Source organism: Rattus norvegicus, chromosome 7, assembly GCF_021556685.1.
Source record: "Rattus norvegicus strain SHRSP/BbbUtx chromosome 7, alternate assembly SHRSP_T2T, whole genome shotgun sequence".
NCBI lineage: Eukaryota > Metazoa > Chordata > Mammalia > Rodentia > Muridae > Rattus > Rattus norvegicus.
In genome coordinates, this window is record NC_141540.1 from 43,426,718 (window position 1) to 43,435,629 (window position 8,912).

Genomic DNA, 8,912 nt, shown 5'->3' on the forward strand with positions numbered 1-8,912 from the left:
GCAGTATCAATGGTTGAATAAATCCAATTTTCAAATCAAGCTCAAAGCAACAGAAAAATTCTTCCCTGATGGCTAGCCTTCATAGTGCCACAAGGTGCTATGTAGGTTGCTGATGGAGAAAAGACAGTGGTGGTCTTACCTAGAGCTGGACCCTTCATGCTACATTATCAAACTACCAGGCAAATGTGCCCACTGCTACAATGGTGATATAGCTGCTCTCTGGCAGGATCTGAGGTCTACTTTACAGGACAACCCTCATGTCTGGTACTATAAAGCTGGTTGAAAGCCTCTAGCTGGTGAGGTCATAGGCCCAACGATAGAACCTATCATTGTTATTTTGCTACATGGGCATGTTATCATACTGCCTTCTAAATATTTGTTTGTACCTATAGATTAATGTTTCTCTTAATTTTGGCTGGAGAAGCTTCTTTTGAAGCTTTTGAAGGAGGTGGCAGTTTATGCAGAGACTCGTATCTGTCAAGGTGTTGGTCAAGGTGGCCAAATCATCTACCCCAATCTCTAAGACCTGAGAAATACCTAGAAAAAGGAGGCAGAAAGAATGTAAGAACCAGAGGATAGGTCAAGGTGCTGTGACGTTTTGTCTTCTGAACGTGACAGGGCTACTGTGCTCTTGAACTCTTGGCAGATATGGTTACATGCATAAGGTCTGTACAAAATCAAGAGAGCCAGCATTCCAGCAGGAATGGGGAAGAAGCTCACCAGACCCCACCCCTAAGGGATACCTGCTGAGGGAGGGAGAATCATTCTTCTTTGTGGGTGTGGCCACTGCTAGTTTTCTCAGGCTCCAGTGGATGATCCCATACATACATGCAGCGTTAATTGGACATGGTAGGTTAATTAAAAATAAAGAAGACATGAACTTGGAAGAAGATATAGTATGGGGAATCTGTGAATAGCAAGGGTGTGGAGATTGTATATAACCATATTTGATTGGATGCACATATGAAATCCTCAGAGAATACACATTTTAAGTGAAAAGGGAAGTTCTGATGTCCTCGTGGCTGAGCTAAATTCCACTTTATTGTGTCATACAGCTCTAGGTGTGTATCTGACAGACGGCATATTCCTAGAATGCTATCGTGATCTAATGATTACCTCAGGATACATTAGGATTATCTTACGCAATGCTAAGCACAAGGCAGTTACTAAACATTTGTTTGATTAAGAGTTCAGTGGATTAATGAAGAATGAATGAGTAGCTGGGTAATTTTAAAATTCCCTTCAATCTTCTACCAGCCCCACAGGTCTACCCTAGCCGAAATCTTTGTACGTTGGTTATTTGCTGTGTAAGATTTGTGGATTTTGGAAATGAACACTTGGATTTGTCTACTTTTGTTGTCTGTGACTATTGTAGAATGGGATTGAGAGGGTTCATTTTAACGTAGTTAAGTTTTCAACTTAACTGAACTAAAGATACTCTGCTAGGTGGGAAAGCATTCTGTCTAGGTGTGTCTGAGGGTGTTCAGAGAGTTAAACTGGTAGACCGAGCAACACAGGATTACTCTTCCTATGATGGTTAAGATGCCTTCAATATGCCAGTAGTCTGAATAAAACAGAAAAAAAATAGCTGTGAAATGGAAAAATTGCTCTTATTTTTTTTTTAAACTAGAGCTGAGACATACAGTTTCCCCTATTCTTGAATCTCTAGAGTTCCTGGTTCCTAAGTTTTGAAACTTGGAAATCAGCCCACCCACGGGTCCTCGAGGCCTTCAGCCCTAGACTTATTACCACAAGTTTCTCGCTTCTGTAGAGTAAAGACAACAGACTCCAAGACATCTGGGTTTCCAGTGCTACATGACTTGTTCCCTACAATGAATCTCCCTTTCTATGTACCTTTCTATTCTAAGCTTACTGGTTTTATTCTCTGAGTTCCTTGACTCTGCGGCGGCCATATTGACAGCAACAACCTTGCTTAGGTCACTCATGGATAAAATCCACTCCACAGAAGAACAGCTGTTGACCCACCAGTTGATTTTTAATAAAAGTAAAGAAATAAAACTAAAACAAAGAAACAACTCATTTTTGGTTATTCGTTGTTATTTAATAAACAAGTCCACCAGGTAATAGCTTAAAATAATGAGCATTTTGTCAGATTTCCTGAGTTTGTGGGTCAAGAACTGTGGCAGGACTAAGTGAGGAGGGATCTTCTTTTCATTAAAGGTACCCAGTAATAACGAGGGGGCAGATGACCTTGTCTGGAAGACTCAAGACAACTTTATTTGACAAGGATAATAGGAAGAGCAGGCTTATCTAGAGCTGATGACTAGGGTCACCTACATTTCTCCAGCATGGAGGTCTCAGTGCTACTGCTTATTGGAGACTGAGAGTTCCCTTAGTGAGCATTCAGAGATATGTGGTAGCTGTAACACACTTAGCCTGAAAACTCTCACTCTATCTTGGCCTGATCATTAGGCAGTTCACTGAGTCTAGTCCATTTTCAGGAGAAGAACATTCTCAAAGGGAGGATTAGGGGAGAATTTATTGGCAGTGTTTAATCTTCTGCATGCATCAAAGAAAAAAAATGAACATGTAAAATTGGGTAGGGATCTAAAAATAGAACAGCGACTGCCAAATGAGCCAGACATAAGTAGTCACCATGTATAGCTTAAGCATACAAAGAGCCAATGTCTTTCTCCTGTTTCAGGGATCAAACCCATGGCCTTAAGAAAGCCAAGCCTCAAATACTGACACTTATGGGGAGATCAAACTCCTAGAAAATGTGTATAAAACACTACTGTTGACCACTTCATTGACTACTTTGTACGATATTTTCTGTGTCTTTATAACCCATACTATTGAGTGGATGCTGTTATAATCCCACCCGTTTTACAGATGATGAAACGGTAATACTCACTACCATAATTAATGAGGAATCTCCAACCCCAGGACCCCTGCTCTTTTCCACCAAAACAGTGCACACTGGTAAGCATTATCGTTTATTGCAAAGCTGCTTTCTACCCTCAGAACGAGCAGGAAGAACCTATTTTAAGAAAATAGAAAAAGGAAACAAGCTTTAGAATCAGCCCTGTGTTGTAATCCTGGTTCTTCCTAATACCAACTGCAAAAGTGGGCAAGCTATTTAACTTTAATTACTCATCTGTAAATTAAGGGCGATAATAATCTAGTTTGTAAGGTACAATGAAGATTAAAGAGAATAATTTCAAGTGCCTAGAATAGAGTCATCGCTCAGAAAGACTTAGAACGTGTTAGTTCTTTTTATTCGGATCTTTAACTAGTGCCCTACTTACAGGAAGAATCAATCCCACCGCGTGTCACAATTTTTCATAAGGATTTCTCATGACACAATTAAATATTTATATTGAAAGGAAAAGAAAGCGCTACAGAAACTTAAGATTTATCTGTCTCCTGACCAGTTTAGTTGCTATCCAACCTAGTATGAACGGCAGAACAAATTCTCTAAACAAAAGCTAGGTCACCACTACTAAATTAATCATAAGCAACTGTCAACACAATTTTTCATTGGCTATAGAAACGGCTTTATATATCGCCGTCATTTTACTTAATATTGAAGTCAGAACGATCTGCAACTAACATCAGAGAGGAAAACAAACAAGTATCTACTTCCAAGTTCTAATGGTAACATTAGGAGACTGGCATTTCTGGCTTTCAAAATGTTACCAGCATTATTAGCATGAATATTTTATCACCAACAGTGTGTAATCCGAGTATTTGAGATTGACCAACCTCTAACTCATAGTGATCCTCCTGACTCCTTCTCAGACTGGGATTACATGTATGAGCCACCAAGCCCAGTCCCTACACTACTATTTTAAATCTCTCATTAGCTAAATTCCCTATCAAATACCAAAGAAAGTCAACTGTTTTTTACCATGCACAAGTTCTGTGCTTTTGGAATGGAGAGATAAAGTGAAGACTAGGCAATCAAAAGATTCCAAAACGTAAGCATGCCTGTTGACAAGGGAGGTAGAACATCTTACACAAGCGCCAAGGAAGAATCTAGACATGCTCAAGAAAAACAAAGCACAAAGTAGTCAGAAATCAAGAGCAAGAGAGTTCTGAATAAAGGCTTAGACAGATACATATGCAACAGACTCAATAGAAGAAAACTTTCTTGACTTCTAAAAATGTTGTTTGTCAGGTCCATATTTTAAAACTCAGAACATTTCCCATGCTTTACAAGGGCCTAAGTTACCAAACTACAGCTTTGATTGTTAAAGTGGGACGTGTCTAAAGCCATAGATGTCAGAATCAGGGTAGTAAGGTTGAAACAGGCACAAACAGACCGGTGATTTTAATCTCTGTGAAACTAATGAGGTTTTTTTTACAAATGAGAAGCGCACCGGAAGTTGGGTTGTGAAGGAAGCAGACGGCAAGGAGCACTGGAACAGGGCAACTTGACTTTGAAAAAACAATCTCCAAGGGTGAGACTCCACTGCTGACCCAGAGCAACAGGAGAAGTGACTGTAATTATTATATTAAACCAGGCCTTTTATGGCCGATGACTTAAAAGGAATCACAAATCTCTTAATTATATAATAAATGCATTTCTAAAAGCCTCCTAAGAATTAGCCAGTGGAGACCAATTAAAGCGATAATAGTTTACTCTTTGCTCATTAGGTTGCTATCAGCAAGCTTGGCAGCCAAACAAGGAAACAACAGAGGAAAATGGACGTTTGTCCGTGCAGAGTATTAAAAATCTGGGCGTCTCTGCAGTCATGGAAAACTTTACAAATTATTACACGAGTTGCCTGCAATTAGCACACGTACTACATGAACTATAGTGCAAAATGACACGGGGGGAAAAGTCTAAAAGTCACATGTCTTTCAAGGTCCTGAATCAGCATCATCACCAGCACAATAATGTGAACTGGGCAATTGCTACACATCCCTTTTGCGGGGGTTGGGGGGGGCCGCAAATAGACAGAGAAATGTTTGTACAACAAAAAGTCACTCAATGGTAATGTAAGTATTGGGCTGTTCTGGAAGGAAAGAATCAAACACATCAATGGAGGGAGTTCGTAACTAGGCTATTATTTGAGACCCACCAAAAGAATGACTGTTTGCTAAGTAAAACTATGTCCCTCAATAGTTGGGTCTATTTATCCCATAAATGTATAGCATGAAAAAGAGACTCAAGATCTTTCCAGAAATGAGGTTGGGATGAAGCAACAGGAAGAGCCTGGTTTGTAAGAGGGTACCTGCTGTTCAAAAGATGGCCCTGGCAGCAAGGAGGAAACAGAACACCTCCAGAAATAGACCTCTTGAAAGTTGACCAAGAACTGGCCCAAACAGAAAGAGAGCCTGAGGTTTCCTATCATTTCATCTTACTGCATAGGCCATCTGGGGGCTCCACTGTTTTTATTTGCTGCTGACAGGGTTATGCTTTGTGTTTTTACTACGAAGGCTTTGCTTCTTTTGGGCCCCTTCCCAGATCAATACTTTCCAATTGTCATTCATGGCAACTGATTGACTGTGACAATTTTAGCTTCAGTAGATATTTATATCAAGTCCAAAAAATATTTTTACCCATATCTTTAGAGTTAAGTCAGTTATAACGTTTGTAGAAACCATGTGCATATATAATGGAAAGTTTAACATGTATAAAATTTTCAGTGTGTGTGTGTGTGTGTGTGTGTGTGTGTGTGTGTGTGTGTGCATTGCTCAAGAATTTGTCCTAAAGGGGAGTTCCCTATTTTCTATTCTTTTATCTTAACCTCTAATTTGTTAGCTTATGCTTTTGTATTCCTCTCATATATTTAAATATATTATTTTTAACTCTCTTACTATCCTACCTCCCTTTCCCCTTTTATGCTCCCCCATGTACCACCTAGGATTATCAGCAAGGATTCACACACACACACACACACACACACACACACACACACACACACAATTATATTCATACATACACACTCATATATTCATATATTCTAACATTTATTTGATTCCGATGTTTCAATTGGTATCAATAACCAACAAGAGAAATGACCCTTGAAAGAAGCACAGCCATCAGTGGAGAGCAGAATTTTATAGAATACAAATCTTTAAATAGTTGTCCTCATGTCTGTCTCTCTCTGCTACTGCTTTCTTCGTTTTGTTGTTAGCATTGATGACGACTGTGTCATCATTTGTTCAGAGCCAGTGCCTCACTCTGTAACTCAGTCTGTCTAAGAACTGATGAAGTAACCCAAGCTGGTCTTGAGGTGCATGGCCTCCTCCTGCCCCAGCCGCCTGAGGAATGGGGCTGTAGGTGCAAAGCATCACCACTGTCTTGAGAGTTTAAGGTTCTTCCCATCACGCTTAGGACGCTGCTACCAGCCTCTCTCTCTCTGCAACTTCATTCCCGCAATCAGCTTTCAGTACATCCTATGCTTGAGCCATTATGAAAAGCCTGTAATTTGTGGAAAAGCTAGTATTTTGTCAACTTCCTTATGTATGTATGTATGTATGTATGTATGTATGTATGTATGTATGTATGTATGTATGTATGTATGTATGTATGTATTTTTGCTTATATTGCTCCTTCTACATGAAACCTCTCTCCTTTTACCCCTTATGCCCAAGCCGATCTTTCAAAATTTAAGCTTCAAAATGGGCATCACCTGCTCTCTTAAGCTCCACGCACGCATCGATACCTCACACTTACCACACTAAACTAGAACTGCTTTTCTTTGTTCTTCCTACCAGACTAGGATCCTTGTGTCTGTCATGCCTACCTTATCATTATGGTGCTCGAAATGTAGCTAGTTACTTACTGTTGAATAAACAAGAAAGATCGCTTCCATCGAGCAAATAATTACGGGTAGATAGACGATCCTTTCCAGTTAATATCCCTGATACTTGAAGGTAACTTATGATGTCTCCCTTCCTACACTCAGTGCCTCCACCAGTGCAACATCCTGGTCATCTTTGCCTTGGCGAGACTGAAAGATCCTTTGACTGGATGCCCTCTGAATTCACCGTGCTTTCTCTCTTTAGCATACTCTGTACTTTGTACCCAGTTCACTTCCTGACAGCAGCAGTAGACTTCGTGTTCTCAATCATTTCTCACTCCCAAATCCATTTCCTTTCGTTCACTCCGGTTTACCGAGTCATACCATAGGACCTTTCTCCAAGCGATATGGCCTGCCTATGAGAAGATAACCCACCGATGCAGTGGCTAAGGCCGGGGCTGGGGACAAAGGCAAGAGCTCACTGTAGAATCTTATCAAGGAATGCTCTGGCTTATATCAGCTAGAGAAGGTATTTGTAAAAGTCCATGTTTTGTTTTGTTTTTTCCCCTAACTGTTAAATCTTATAGAAAAAAAAAAACTACCACAATAATGGATACTCATATAAATTGTTTTTATTTCAATAGCTTTTAAAGAACAGTCTTGAAGAAACTCTGTGATTCCTACTTTGATTTATTTAGGACAGTGTTTGGAGCCTCTAGACAACAGTATGATATTCTCCTACACTGAAGAAAGTCTTGAGTTTCCATTTATAAAATAATCTTCTAGTACACACAGACACACACACAGACACAGACACACACACACAAATTTAAAACATTTTTGACAAGCCAGATGAGGTTAAAGTTTTCCATCAGAGTCTTCCTCCCCTCTAGCTCATATACCATTGTGATCCTGTAAATGCATCCCGTACTCCTCTACGGACATCATTGCTCCCTACTTGTAAGAGCACATGCCCACCCAGGTCCGGTAACTTCCTTGTCTAGACAAAGGGTCTTGTTGTACACAATGACTTTTACCCATAACCAGTTTCAAGGATGCTGAGCTATTCCAAGCCTGCTATCTCACTTTGTTATATCACCAAAAGAAATGCAAGCTAAATATTACTTAGAGATAAATGAGTAGAACCATCAAGAGTTCACCAGTTTTCCCCGTGTCCTCTTGAGGATCTACTACATTAGGATGCTTGAAATATTAGTAATCTTCTATGGCCTCCAAAATGTCCTTTCGGTAAATGACTCCATGTCTTCCCTTACTGTGTACCACAACTTAAATAAAGCAAACAACTTGAGAGTTGTCTGAAGAAGTAAGATTTTATTTATTGTTTGGCTATTTCGATACAAACTTTAAGGCTTAACTATTAAGATTAATTAATGAGAGAACTATAGCTCACAGCGACTTAAAATATTCTTTCCTCATAGATTCCAATTATCACTGGTATATTTCTAAGTTAATTAAGTACAGAATTGCTCCACATTTCAGCACCGAGATATTTCAGTATATGAGTGGTTATCGATGTGGCTTTTATCATTTTAGAAATGCCCATATAGAGTATAAATTTACTTCTCAAAGTGCTCTTGGGTTATCTAAAGTGCTATTTTTAGATTTTAGTCTCAGTGCAATAATCTCATTAGTTGACTTAGAAATTCACTGCCTCCCTTCTGAATCTATATGAAGGATCTCATAGGCCGTATCTATAATAAGCAGCTTAACCAGTATGTTAATTTTAAGGGCTGCTTTAAAAAAAAAAGTGCCGCCTTCTTCTGATAAAACCCAGACTTTAATAGCGCATCCTCTGAAGTCGTTCTGTAAATTCAGTACTAGAGTTCAGCACAGCAATCTGGGCTATTTAATTAGCTCACAGCTGCTGTGTTGGGATAGCAGGACTTGATGGGTTAGCTTGGTGTTCACTGCTTGGGCTCTGCTTCAGAATTCAGTGGCCATCTTACGTTCTTCTGGTTTGCATTCTTGCTGTGGTGGTTTGAATAAAAAAAAATGTTCCCCACAGGCTCAGGTGTTTGAGTACTGTTTGCGGAGACAGTCCAGCCTTGCCGGAGGAAGTCCATCGATGGACACAGGCTTTGAGAGTTTATAGCCTCACCCTACTTCCTGTTCACACTCTGCTTCAAGTTTACACTTAAGACATGATCTCTTCGTCCTACTCCTGTTGTCATGGCC